At 40.9% G+C, this 15,265-nt stretch overlaps 1 protein-coding gene across 1 annotated transcript in view; it reads right to left on the bottom strand.

The window, feature by feature from the left end:
* The window catches only part of DGCR2 (DiGeorge syndrome critical region gene 2), a 69,310-nt gene that overhangs the window by 47,701 nt on the left and 6,344 nt on the right, over positions 1-15,265 (bottom strand). The window lies entirely within an intron of this gene.

Raw genomic sequence — 15,265 nt, 5'->3', positions numbered from 1 at the left:
GGAGTCACAAGGCTGGACATTGCCCCCCCCCCAGCATAAAGTGACAAGGCCGAAGTTCAGTGTTGATTTCTCATAAATAACAAGCACGTTCTACATCCAGGAGGTGAAGTGACCATCACCTGCAACCTTCCCTCCTCGGACACGGCCCAACCAAGACACTGGCTGGTCTGTTCTGCCTGCCCTTCCCTATGAGTCTCCTCAGTGGATGCTCGGGAAAGAAGGCCTAGCTGCAAGTGAGTGAGCCTAGAAGAGGAGGGGAGACCCCAGGAAAAGGACGGGACCAGAGAGGAGAGGCAGGATCGCAACGCATTTCTACTGAACCAACAGCACCTCAAGGAACGAACAGCAACCAGCAACAAGTCTACACTTTACGAGGGCTGGGTGCAGGGGAGGGAGGGTATACTTGGGCGGGAGACCAGGGCAAAGGGGTGGGCAGAACTGGAGTAACAGCATCCGCCTCTGACGGAACATCCACTAGCAGCTTCATCCAACACTCATGCCACACATTTTTTACTTTTATTTTTTCTCCCGGTTTTATTGAGATATAATGACAAACAGCACTGTATAAGTTTAAGGAGTGCACCGTAATGATCTGACTTACAGACATCGTGAAATGATTATCACAGTTAAGTTTAGTGAATATCAATCATCTCATATAGATACAAAATTAAAGAAGCAGAGACATTTTTTTCCTTGTGATGAGAACTGTTAGGGTTTATTCTCTTAACGACTTTCCTATATAACACGCAGCAGTCTTAATTCTATTTATCATGTTGTAGGTTACATCCTGAGCACTTATTTATCTTACAACTGGAAGTTTTTACCTTTCGACTGCCTTCATCCAATTCCCCCTCCTCCCCCAACCCCCGCCTCTGGTAACCACAAATCTGATCTCTTTTCTCTGAGTTTACTTTTTGAAGTATGACTGACCTACAACGCTATGTTAGTTTCCGTTATATAACATAGTGATTCTATATTTCTATACACTTCAAATGATCACAACTCCAGCTACCATCTGTCACCATGCAAAGTTATTATAATATTATTGACCATATTCCCTATGTTGTATATTTCATACCTGTGAACCAATTACATTGCAACTGTAAGTTTGTACCTCTTAATCTCCCTCACCTATTTCTTTCCTTCCCCCACCCCTCCCCTCTGCAACCACCTGCTTCTTCTCTGTATCTATAACTCTGTTTGTTTTGTTACACTTGTTTGTTTTGTCTCTTTTTAAATTTTTATTTATTCATTTACTTATTCATTTATTTGGCTGCGCTGGGTCTTAGTTGCAGCACGTGGCACCTATGTTGCAGCATGCAGGATCTTTAGTTGCAGCATGCAGGATCTTTGGTTGTGGCATGCGGGATCTTTAGTTGCAGCATGCGGGATCTAGTTCTCTGACCAGGGATCGAACCTGGACTCCTTGCATTGGGAGGGCAGGGTCTTAACCGCTGGACCACCAGGGAAGTCCCTGTTTTGTTTTTTTTTAGATTCAACATATAAGTGAAATCATACAGTATTTGTCTTTCTCTGACTTACTTCAATTAGCATAAGACCCTCTAGGTACATCCACGTTGTTTTGTCTCTTTTTAAATTTTTACTCTTTGTCTCTTTTTAAGATTTTACTCTTTTTATGACTGAGTAATATCCCACTGTATATATATACCACATCTTCTTTATCTACTCATCAACTGATGGGCACACTTAGGTTGCTTTCATATCTTGGCTATTGTATACAATGCTGCAATAAACATAGGCGTGCATGTATCTCTTTTACTTAATATTTTCATTTTCTTCGGATAAATACCAAGGAGTGGAACTGCTGCACCGTATATGGTGGTTTTATTTTTAACTTTTTGAGGACTCTCCATACTGTTTTCCATAGTGGCTGCACCAATTTACATTCCCACCAACAGTGCACGGAGGTTCCCTTTTCTGCACATCTTTGCCAACACTTGTTGTCTTTTTGATGACAGCCATTCCGACAGCTGTGAGGTGATATCTCATTGTGGTTTTGAATTGCATTTCACTGATGATTAGTGGTGTTGAGCATCTTTTCATGTGCCTGTTGGCCATCTGTATGTTTTCTTTGGAAAAACATCTATTCACATCTCTGCCCATTTTTAAATGTTTATTCTTTTTTATGTGACTGTAAATGGGACTGTTTTCTTAATTTCTCTGACAGTTCAGTGTTAGTGTATAAAAATGCCACAGATTTCTGTATATTAATTTTGTATCCTACAACTTTACAAAATTCATTGATGAGCTCCAGCAGTTTTTTGGTGGCGTCCTTAGTTTCTATGTGTAGTATCATGTCATCTGCAAACAGTGACAGTTTTACTTCTTCCTTTCCAATTTGGATTCCTTTTATTTCTTCTTTTTCGTTCTTCTTCTTTTTTGGTCATGTCGTGCGGCATGCGGGATCTAAGTTCCCTGACCAGGGATGGAACCCGGGCCCCCTGCGTTGGGAGCACAGAGTCTTAACCACTAGACTGCCAGGGAAGTCCTTATTCCTTTTTTTTTTTTTTTTTTTTAATTTCTTTGTCTTTTCTGATTGCTGTACCTAGGACTTCCATTACTCTGCTGAATAAATAGTGGCAAGAGTGGGCATCCTGTCTTGTTCCTGATCTCATAGGAAATGCTTTCAGCTTTTCACTGTTGAGAATGATGTTAGCTGTGGACTTGGCATATATGGCCTTTATTATGTTCAGGTATGTCTCTTCTACACCTACTTTGTTGAGAGTTTTTTAAAATTACAAACGGATGCTGAATTTTGTCAAAAGTTTTTCCACATCTATTGAGATGACATTTTTATTCTTTAATTTGTTAATGTGGTACATCACATTGATTGATTTGTGGATAGTGAACCATCCTTGCATCACTGGGAGAAATCCTACTTGATCGTGGGGATTTTAATGTATTTTTTGTTTATTTTTTTAAATTTTATTTTTTTTAATTTTTGGCTGTGTTGGGTCTTCATTGCTGCGCACAGGTTTTCTCTAGTTGTGGCGAGCGGGGTCTACTCTTTGTTGCAGAGCACGGGCTCTAGGCGCACAGGCTTCAGCAGTTGCAGCATGCAGGCTCAGTAGTTGTGGCACGCGGGCTCTAGGGTATGCAGGCTTCAGTAGTTGTGGCACATGGGCTTAGTTGCTTCCCAGACCAGGGATCAAATCCGTGTCCCCTGCACTGGGCAGGTGGATTCTTAACCACTGTGCCACCAGGGAAGTCCGGGATTTTAATGTATTGTTGAATTCGGTTTGCTAATATTTTGTTGAGGATTTTGGCATCTATGTTTATCAATGATATTGGAATGTAATTTTCTTTTTTTGTGATATCTTTGTCTGGTTTTGGTATCAGGGTGATGCTGGCCTCACAGAATGAGTTCAGAAGTGTTCCTTTCTGTAATTTTTTTGAATAGTTTGTGAAGGAAAGATATTAACTCTTCTCTAAATGGCTGGTAGAATTCACCTGTGAAGCCATCTGGTCCTGGACTTTTGTTTGTTGGGAGTTTTTTTTTTACTTACTGATTCAATTTCATTACTGGTAATTGGTCTGTTCATATTTTCTATTTCTTCCAGGTTCAGTCTTGGGAGAGTTTACATTTCTAGGAATTTGTCCATTTCTTCTAGGTTGTCCATTTTATTAGCATATAATTGTTCATAGTAGTCTTTTATGATTCTTTGTATTTCTGTGGTATCAATTGTAATGTCTCCTTTTTCATTTCAGATTTTATTTGGGCCCTCTCTCTTTCTTACTGATGAGTCTGGCTAAAGGTTTATCAATTTTGTTTAGCTTTTCAAAAACCCAGCTCTTAGTTTCATTGATATTTTCTATTGTTTTTTAGCCTCTATATTTTATTTATTTATGCTCTGATCTTTCTTCTTTCTTTCTACTAACTTTGGGTTTTGTTCTTCTTTTTCTAGTTTCTTTACATTGTTTGAGATTTTCTTATTTCCTGAGGTAGCTTATATCATTATAAACGTTCAGAACTGCTTTTGCTGTATCCTATAGATTTTGGATCATTGTGTTATTTTTTATTTATTTTTGGCTGCATCAGGTCTTAGTTGCAGCACGCAGGATCTTTTGTTGCAGTGTGTGGGCTTCTCTCCAGTTGTGGCGCGCGAGCTCCAGATCACATGGGCTCTGTAGTTGCAGCACGCAGGCTCTCTAGTTGCGGTGTACAGGCTTAGTTGCCCCACGGCATGTGGGATCTTAGTTCCCCAGCCAGGGATCGAACCCACGTCCCCTGCATTGGAAGGTGGATTCTTAACCACTGGACCACCAGGGAAGTCCCTGGATCACTGTGTTTTTGTTTTCATTTATCTCCAGGAATTTAACACTTTTATTTCTTCAATGATCCATTGGTTGTTTAGCAGTATATTGTTTAGCCTCCACATGTTTGTGTTTTTTGTATTTTTTCTTGTAGTTGATTTCTAGTCTCATAGTTTTGTGGTAGAAAAAGATGCTTGATATGATTTCAGTCTTCTTAAATTTACTGAGACTTGTCTTGTGGCCTGGCATATGGTCTATGCTAGAGAATGTTCCATGTGCACTTGGAAAGGATGTGTATTCTGCTGCTTTCAGATGGAATGTTCTATATAGGTCTATTAAGTCCATCTGTCTAATGTGTTGTTTAATGTTGTTTAAGACCAGTGTTTCCTTACTGATTTACCTTCTGGATGATCTTTCCATTGATGAAAATGGGATGTTAAAATTCCCTACTATTATTGTGTTACTATCAATGTCACCCTTTACGTTGTTTTATGTACTTAGGTTGCTCCTATGTGTATATATATATATTGTTTAAGACTTTTTTTTTTAATGTGGACTGAATTTTTAAAGTCTTTATTGAATTTCTTACAATATTGCTTCTGTTTTATGTTTTGGTTTTTTGGCCCTGAGGCATGTGGGATCTTACCTCCCTGACCAGGGATCGAACCCGCATCCCCTGCATTGGAAGGTGAAGTGTTAACCGCTGGACCGCCAGGGAAGTCCCTGGGTGCATGTATATTTACAACTGTTATATTTTATTCTTGGATTGATCCCTTATTATGTAATATCCTGTCTGTCACTTCTTCCAATCTTTGTTTTAAAGTGTATTTTGTCTGATGTAAGTATTGCTACCTCAGTTTTCTTTTCATTTCCATTTGCATGAAATACCTTCTTCTATCCCCTCACTTTCAGTCTGTGTGGCTTTACATGTGAGGTGAGTTAGCATATATATGGGTCTTATTTTGTGCATCCACTCAGCTACTCTCTGTTTTTTGATTGGAGTATTTAGTCCATTTACATTTAAAGTAATTATTCATAGCACCTACTTAATTGCCATTTTGTTGACTGTCTTTGAGTTGTTTTGTAGTTCTTTTTTGTTCCTTTCTTCTTCTTTTGCTCTATTCCCTTGTGATTTGATGAATCTTTCATGTTATATTTGGATTCTTTTCTCTTTTTTTGTGTGTGTATTTATTACAGGTTTTTGGTTTGTGGTTATCACGAGGTTTATATATAGATATAGTTAGATAGATACATACATAGATAGATATGATTACTGTAATTTGCTGATCTCGAGTTCAAATGCATTCTAACCTGCATTTTTACTGCCCACCCCTGCACAAAGTTTACTGGTTTGACATCATATTTTATATCTTTTTGTTTTGTGTATCCCTTTACTTATGATGGATATAGGTGATTTTACTACTTTTGTCTTTTAACCTTCCTACTGGCTTCATACATGGTTGATTTACTACTTTTACTGTGTATTTCTTTTTACCAATTAGATTTTTCCTTTCATTATTTTCATATTTCTAGTTGTGGTCTTTTATTTTCCACTAGAGAAGTCCCTTTAACATTTTTTGTAAAGCTGGTTTGATGGTGCCGAACTCTTAGTTTTTACTTGGCTGTTAACATTTTGATCTCATCATGAAATCTGATGAAAGCCTTGCTGGTTTGCAGAACTGGAGGGAGAGCTATCTCATATCTTATGTAACATAGATCAGCAATTTCATACAACACTCAAAACATATTCTGATGACAGCCATGGTATAGTATAGCCAGTACATCTCAAGAGAAACAACAGCTATAGCAAAATCAGATTCTTGAAAGTTCATTTTGCATCTGCCAAGCAGTGTATAAAGTGCCTTGAATACATTTTTACATTTAAATCCTTAAGACAAACCCATTAGCTCCTTCAAACAACAGAGCCTTGTGCCTCCTGGGGGCCAGGTACTGTGATGGATGCAAGCGAGAACAGAAGGAGAAGTACAAGGTCTCTACCCTCACAGAGCTCAAAGTCTAGTAAGGAGGGAGATCTTCCCAACCATGGAGTAGGCAAAGATTACCATAAAAGAAAAAACTGATAAATTGGACTTCTTCAAAATTCACAATTTCTTTGATCAAAAGCTCAGTAAAGATACCTAGTTCAATGGAACAGAACACAGAGCCCAGAAATAAACCCACACTAATGTGGCCAATTGATTTTTGACAAAGGTACAAAGACAATTCAATGGAGAAAGAATAATATCTCAGTAAGTGGTAGTGAAACAGTTGCAAATCCACATATCAAAAAATGAAGCTCAACTCACAGACATACAAAACAAAATTATGGTTACCAAAGGGGAAAGGGGTGGGGGGGCAGGAGGGATAAATTAGGAGTTTGGGATTAACAGATACACACTACTATATATAAACTAGGTAAACAACAAGGACCTATATATAGCATAGGAAACTATATTCAGTATCTTGTAATAACCTACAATGGAAAAGAATCTGAAAAAGAATATATATATAATATAAATATATGTATAAACATATATGTAACTATAAATATATATACATATACATATCTGAATCACTTTGCAGTACACCTGAAACTAACACAACAGTGTAAATCAACTATACTTCAAAAAATAAAAAATCCCAGTGCTCTACCACTCAAACAAAACAACAAAAACAAAAACCCCAGAAAAACAAACCTCAACCCATATCTTAATATTAACCCAAAACAGATCAAGGACTTAAATATAAAACCTAACACTATAAAACTTCTAGGAGAAAATATAAGAAAATCTTTGTGAACCTGCGTTAGGCAAAGAGTGCTTACATTCATCACCAAGAAGAAAAATTATTATAAACTGGACTTTACCAGAAGACAAGTGGTTGCCAGGTGGGACCTCAACGCAGAGGAGGCACTGACCACAAGGTGCACAAGGGAACTACGGGGGGACAGAAGTGTGTTCCGCATCCTGAGTGTGGTGCTGGTTACATTTGTCAAAGCTCAAAGAATGATATACAGGAAGAGTGAATTTTAGTGTACTAAACAAATAAACATGTTTTTAAAAGTACAGTTAAGCAAATGAATGGGTAAGTCACTGACAGAAAATATCTGCAACACATCTAAGAACTTTTGTATATCTGGAATACAAAAAGAACTTCTACAACTCAACAATAAATATAAATAACGAAAAGGCAAAAAACCTCATGCAAGTGAGCAAAATATTTGAAGAAATACTTCTCCAAAGAAGATAAATGCATGGTTAAAAAGGACATGAAAAAGGAGTTCCCAGGTGGTCCAGGGGTTAAGACTCTGTGCTTCCACTGCAGGGAGCATGGGTACAATTCTTGGCTGGGAAACTAAGATCCCGCATGCCGTGTGGCATGGCCAAATTAAAAAAAAAAAAAAGGACATGAAAAACTTCTCAACATCATCACTCACAGGGAAATGCAATTAAAAAGAACCACCTGAGCTTCCCTGGTAGCACAGTTGTTGAGGGTCCATCTGCCAATGCAGGGGACACGGGTTCGTGCCCTGGTCCGGGAAGATTCCACATGCCACGGAGCGGCTGGGCCCATGATCCATGGCCACTAAGCCTGCGCGTCCGGAGCCGGTGCTCCGCAACGGGAGAGGCCACAACAGTGAGAGGCCCGCATACCGCAAAAAGAAAAAAAAAAAAGAACCACCTGATGGGACTTCCCTGGTAGCACGTGGTTAAGAATCCACCTGCCAACTGTTGGTGGGAATGTAAATTGATACAGTCACTATGGAGAACAGTATGGAGGTTCCTTAAAAAACTAAAAACAGAACTACCATATGATCCAGCAATCCCACTACTGGGCATACACGCTGAGAAAACCGTAATTCAAAAAGAGTCACGTACCACAGTGTTCACTGCAGCACTATTTACAATAGCCAGGACATGGAAGGAACCCAGGTGTCCATCGACAGATGAATGGATAAAGAAATATGGCACATGTATACAATGGAATATTACTCAGACATAAGAAGAAACGAAATTGAGTTATTTGTAATGAGTTGGATGAACCCAGAGTCTGTCATACAGAGTGAAGTAAGTCAGAAAGAGAAAAACAAATACCGTACGCTAACACACATATATGGAATCTAAAAAAAAAAAAAAAAAAAAAGGTACTGATGAACCTAGGGGCAGGACAGGAATAAAGACGCATACGTCAAGATTGGACTTGAGGACATGGGGAGGGGGAAGGGTGAGCTGGGATGAAGTAAGAGAGTAGCACTGACATATATACACTACCAAATGTAAAATAGCTAGCTAGTGGGAAGCAGCTACATAACACAGGGAGATCAGCTCAGTGCTTTGTGTCCACCTAGAGGGGTGCGATAGGGAGTGTGGGAGGGAAACGCAAGAGGGAGGGGATACGGGGATATATGCATACATATAGCTGATTCACTGTTATACAGCAAAAACTAACACAACATTGCAAAGCAATTATACTCCAATAAAGATGTTAAAAGAAAGAAAGGGAGAGGGAGGGAGGGAGAGAGAGAGAGAGAGAGAGGAAGAGAGGAAGAGAGGAAGAGGAAGGAAGGAAGGAAAGAAGGAAGGAAGGAAGAAAGAAAGATAAAGAAAGAAGAATCCGCCTGCCAATGCAGGGGACCCAGGTTCGAGCCCTGGTCCAGGAAAATCCCACATGCCACGGAGCAACTAAGCCCGTGCGCCACAACTACTGAAGCCCGCACACCTAGAGCTCGTGCTCCGCGACAAGAGAAGCCACTGCAATGAGAAGCCCACGCACCGCAACCAAGAGTAGCCCCCACTCGCCGCAAATAGAGAAAGCCCACGTGCAGCAACGAAGACCCAACACAGCCAAAAATAAATTAAAATAAATTTTAAAAAAATAGCACAAGCACTCTGAAAAAGCATCTGGCAGTTTCTTATCAAGTTAAATCTTGTTTTATTTGATAGAGTTTTAGAAGCCTTAGCTAGTGCAATTAGGCAAGAAAAAGAAATAAAAGGCATCCAAATTGGAAAGGAAGAAGTAATATTATCTCTCTTCACAGCTGATGTGATCTTGTAGGTCATGTCTAAAGATCACAAACACACACACACACACACACACACACAAACTGTTAGAACTAATAAACAAATTCAGCAAAGTTGCATACAAAATAAACAAATTCAGCAAAGTTGCACAGCAAAGTTGCAACACACAAAAATTAGTTGTGCCTCTATACACTAACAATGAACAACCTGAAAAGATAATTAAGAAAACAACTCCATTTACAATAGCATCAAAAAAAAAAAAAATTCAGCAATAAACTTAACCAAAGAGGTGAACGACTAGTACACTAGTAAACAAACTACAAAAGATCGCTGAAATTAAAAAAGACACAAGGGGCTTCTCTGGTGGCGCAGTGGTTAAGAATCCGCTTGCCAATGCAGGGGACACGGGTTCGAGCCATGGTCCGGGAAGATCCCACACGCTGCAGAGCAACTAAGCCTGTGCGCCACAACTACTGAGCCTGCTCTCTAGAGCCCACGAGCCACAACTACTGAGCTCACGTGCTACAACTACTGAAGCCTGCGCACCTAGAGCCCATGCTCTGCAACAAGAGAAGCCACTGCGATGAGAGACCCACGCACTGCAACAAAGAGTAGCCCCCGCTCGATGCAACTAGAGAAAGCCCACATGTAGCAGTGAAGACCCAATGCAGCCAAAAATAAATAAATAAAATAAATAAATTTATTTAAAAATATATAATAAAGAAGACACAAATACGGACTTCCCTGGTGGTCCAGTGGTTAAGACTCCATGCTTCCACTACAGGGGGCATGGGTTCAATCCCTAGTTGGGGAAGTAAGATTCCACATGCTACGTGGTGCAGTCAAAAAAATAAAAAAGATAGAAATAAACAGAAAGACATCCAATATTCATGGACTGGAAGACTTAAGAGGTCAATACTGGGACTTCCCTGGTGGTGCAGTGGTTAAGAATCCGCCTGCCAATTCAGGGGACACAGGTTTGATCCCTGGTCCGGGAAGATCCCACATGCCGCAGAGCAACTAAGCCTGTGTGCCACAACTACTGAGCCTGCACTCTAGAGCCCATGAGTCACAACTACTGAAGCCTGCTCGCCTAGAGCCCGTGCTCCGCAACAAGAGAAGCCATTGCAATGAGAAGCCCACACGCCGCAACTAGAGAAAGACTGCGTGCAGCAATGAAGACCCAACAAAGCCAAAAATAAAGAAAATAAATAAATTTCTCAAAAAAAGAGGTCAATACTACCCAATCTACAGATTCAATACAAACCTTATCAAAATGCCAATGATTTTTTTTTTTTGCCAAAAGAGAAAAATTCATCCCAAAATTAATGTGAAAACTCAAAGGACCCTGAACAGCCAAAACAATCTTAAGAAATAAAAATGAAGCTGGAGGCCTCACACTTCCTGATTTCAAAACATAGTAAATTATAAAACTACAGTAAACAAAACAGTGAGTGGCATAAACAATGACATATAGGCCAATGGAACAGATTAGACAGCCCTGAAACAAATCCTCACATATACGGTAAAATGATCTTTGAGAGAGTAGCAAGGTTACACAATGTGGAAAGGATAGTCTCTTCAACAAATAGTGCTGAGAAAAGTGGACATCTACGTGCAAAAGAATGCAGCTGTACCCTTACCTTATATCATATACAAAAATTAACTCAAAATGATTAAAGACTTAAATATAAGACCTGAAACTATAAAACTCCTAGAAGAAAACATAGGAGAAAAGCTTCATGACATTGGATTTAGCAATGGTTTCTTGGATATGACACCAAAAGCACAGGCAACAAAGGCAAAAGTAGACAAAGGGGACTACATCAAACTTAAAATAACAACAAACTAAAAATGCAACCTACAGAGTAAGAGAAAACATTTGCAAATCATGCATCTGATTAGGGGTTAGTAACCAGAATATATAGAAAACTCCTAAAACCCAACAGCCTAAAAACAACCCAATTCAAAGACAGGCAAAAGACTTGTTCCACTAATGTCCTTTTTCCATTCCAGGATCCAATCCAGGACACCACATTGCAGTTAGTATTACAAAGGAATTTCTTCTCTTTAAAAAAAAAATTTATTTATTTTCGGCTGCATTGGGTTTTAGCTGCGGCACGCAGGATCTTTCGCTGCCGTACGCGGGCTCTTCATTTCGGTGCGCAGGCGGTGCATGGGCTTCGCTCTAGCTGTGGCGCACAGGCTTAGTTGCCCCACGGCATGTGGAATCTTAGTTCCCCGACCAGGGACTGAACCGGCAGCCCCTGCATTGCAAGGCGGATTCTTAACCACTGGACCACCAGGAAAGTCCCACAAAGTAATTTCTAATATACTCCATCAGTAACAAAAGGTAACAAAATAAAAAACATTCATTAATAGCATTTATTAATGCTAAAATCTAAATAATTTAATTGTAATAAATTTTACTTGGCCTTTCTCTCCACTGCTGCTGACTGGTTGTCTACTCAACATACATAATTCTCTTCATACCATAAAAGCAAAACTGGAAAAAATATTTTAAGCAAACAGCAATATATACTAATGAGAGTTGACATGTTAAAACTATAAATATCTACTCCTAAAATGATACTTTAATTTACCCAGGAAAATACTACAACCCACTGGAAAAAGAAATGTTTCCTTACCAATTAGTGTGATGAAATAGAAGCTTGGTATAATAATGAGATTATAGTAAATACTTTTCTCAATATTATTTGTTTAATAAATGTGGTTTCAAATCAATACAGTTTTGAACCTAACTGTTTAACAGACACACATAAGAGAAGAGAATTAATCCAAATAGCTTTTGGACTCAGTACTTTGAGTACATACCATCAGTCTAAAGACAAAAAAAGAGCTGGAGGGCTTCCCTGGTGGCGCAGTGGTTGAGAGTCCGCCTGTCCATGCAGGGGTCACGAGTTCGTGCCCCGGAGCGGCTGGGCCTGTGAGCCATGGCTGCTGAGCCTGTGCGTCCGGAGCCTGTGCTCGCAACGGGAGAGGCCACAACAGTGAGAGGCCCACGTACCGCAAGAAAAAAAAAAAAAAAAGGAGCTGGAAAAGAAAAAAAATTCCCAAACTCTAACTCAGTCAGTCTGCTGTTGGTAGTGGTAACAGGTATAGCACTCCTGAAATGGTTTTCTGTGCACTGTGGGAATAAGAAAATAGTAAATCTACTGACGTTGTCGGAAGCTCCAGTTCTACTGTAGAAAAAAGGCGATACCAATATGAACCAGGGAAAGGAAGCAAGACCCTGGGATGCTGGGTTGGAACTAAAGATACAGTATGAACTTATAAACAAAGAGACTCACACGGACACACCCATACGCCCACACTACAGAGAGGGACACACGCCCCAGCTGGACCGAAAGGTCTAGCGGCAGCAAGGTCCTCTTGGCGATGAACACGCCTAGCACCAAAATCTTGGTTTCTCCAAGAATACCATCTCCCACTAAAAGGAACCAGTGCTCCGTGGAAAAATGCTGGGGGCAGGAAAGATACAAGATGAGCTTGGTAATGAGGAATGTTCAACAGCGCTTGGGGCATGTCAGAAGGATACAGGAACCAGCCTGAAGGGGTTCCCACTGCCCAAAACAACTGCAATATAATCACCAAAATGAATGACAATGACTATCATGCATTGAATAAGAAGAATCCATGAGTCCATACCGATGTTAAAGAGGAAGAACAAGCTTTTTTACAGTAGACTAGTACTAAATGAAAAAGGAATAAGAGAAAACCATCATTTAGCAATCATCACAGCAATAACTGATTCAGGCAAGAATCATCAATAGATGCTTAAAACCACTGGGCCAGGGCTTCCCTGGCGGTGCAGTGGTTAAGAATCAGCCTGCCAATGCAGGGGACATGGGTTCGAGCCCTGGTCTGGAAAGATCCCACGTGCCGCGGAGCAACTAAGCCCGTGAGCCACAACTACTGAGCCCATGAGCCTAGAGGCTGTGCTCTGCAACAAGAGAAGCCACCACAATGAGAAGCCCGCACACCACAATGAAGAGCAGCCCCCACTCACTGCAACTAGAGAAAGCCCGCACGCAGCAACGAAGACCCAATGCAGCCAAAAAAACCCACAAAAAAACAAAAAAAAACCCACACAGGGCCAGGTGATCTGTCTCCCTAACGAGTACCTGCTGACCACAAAGGGGGAAAGAAAGCCACCTTTCCAGTCGAGAAATGCAGTCAAAGCCACCTCACCACATGGCCACAGTTAACAAGGCCATTCCTGGGAGAAGCTGCCAGCTGTGCCCAGGATGCACGCGCTGAAGGGGACTCAATGTCTCGGGGGATCACTCCTGCCAAAGAGGCGGCAACTGAATCTGACCATGAGGAAACAATCTGATAAACCCATAAGGAGGAATATTCCAAAAAATGGCCAGCCTGTACTGTTTAAAAAGTCCACACCACGAAAGACAAAGAAAGCTAGGGAACTGTCCCAGATTTCAGAACATTAAATGCACATGACGATTAAATGCAGTAGATGATCCCGGGCTGGATCCTGAATTGGGGGGAAAAAATGTGTGGTGAATGGGACAACTGGCAAAGTGGGGATATGGCTCATGGTACTACCCCCGTGTTAGCAGTCCTAAACGTGCTTCCAGGAGAATGGCTTGTTCTCAGGAAATAGGGGAAAGGAACTTAGAAATGAAGGGTCATGTCTGTGTGTGCAGATACATTTCATCTCTGGACGTGCGCGCACACACACACAAAAAGCGTGCAGATGTGGGACGAGTCAGATGTCACAATCGGTAAATTTAAGTGAACTGTATACAGTTGGAGCTCACAGTACTATTTTTGCAACTTTTCTAGAAGCATGAAATGTTTTCAAAGTTAAAAAAGTTTTGGAAAAAGAACGAGGTAACCCTCTGCCTTCCTCTGAAGGAAGATACTTTGAAATCTTAATTCTTTTTGGAATTAAGGCTTCTTCATGCCAATAAAACATGCAGATCATTGGATCTTAGGATTTGCTTTCGCTTTTGCCAGTAAGGCACCTCACAAATGAGTAATTTTGTTCATGTCAAAGTTCCTCTAGTAATTTTGTTCATGTCAAAGTTCCTCTAAATGGTCACTCTGAGTCTAAATTATCCTTGGTGAAATTATGTCATTTAGGTAAATAAGCACACGAATTAGAGTTATAGCATAAATACATGTAAAAACCAGGAGTCGACCTGGAGCTGCTGCAGATGGTTTTAGGCTGAGACAAGCCCACGAGATCAGATCCTCAGCACCTGCCACCATCTCCAACTGTGCAGCTCTCTAAATTGCAGCTTCGGGTTGAGGAAAAGTTGTGATAAGAGGTCGCCTGGAAGAAGGCCCTGCGGGGAAGAAGGCCCCGCAGGCAAAACAAGACTGAGGAAAGTTCTTAGAAAGGCTTGTCTAAAAAAAAAAAAAAAAAAAAAAAAAAGAATGAAGTAAAGCTGTATGGACTTACCCACAAAGACCTCCAAAACACTCTCAAATGGAAAAGTAAAAATAAAAACTTGTAAAAAAAAGTATAATTCCGGGCTTCCCTGATGGCGCAGTGGTTGAGAGTCCGCCTGCCGATGCAGGAGACACGGGTTCGGTGCCCCGGTCTGGGAAGATCCCACATGCCACGGAGCGGCTGGGCCCGTGAGCCATGGCCGCCGAGCCTGCGCGTCCGGAGCCTGTGCTCCGCGGCGGGAGAGGTCACAACAGTGAGAGGCCCACGTACCGCAAAAAAAAAAAAAAAAAAAAAGTATAATTCCATTTACATAAAATAATGTATGAATTTTTATAAGTGTGAAAAAAAACCCGCCATCATATTTCCAGACTGTGCTGGGCTTTTCCACAGCTCACACACCGGTCTGGACCCACGTCCTTCGCACGGATGGGGTGGAGGAGAGAATCTGAAGAACGTCTCCCTTCCAGAAGTGGCCAACAGACCCCCAGACGGCTGCTGCAGAGCCCGCCGCATCCTTTCCAGGCCCTTCCAG

Source organism: Leucopleurus acutus (genome assembly GCF_964270905.1).
Source record: "Leucopleurus acutus genome assembly, chromosome: 13".
In the NCBI taxonomy this organism is placed as follows: domain Eukaryota; kingdom Metazoa; phylum Chordata; class Mammalia; order Artiodactyla; family Delphinidae; genus Leucopleurus; species Leucopleurus acutus.
This window is presented reverse-complemented; position numbering and strand designations above follow the sequence as displayed.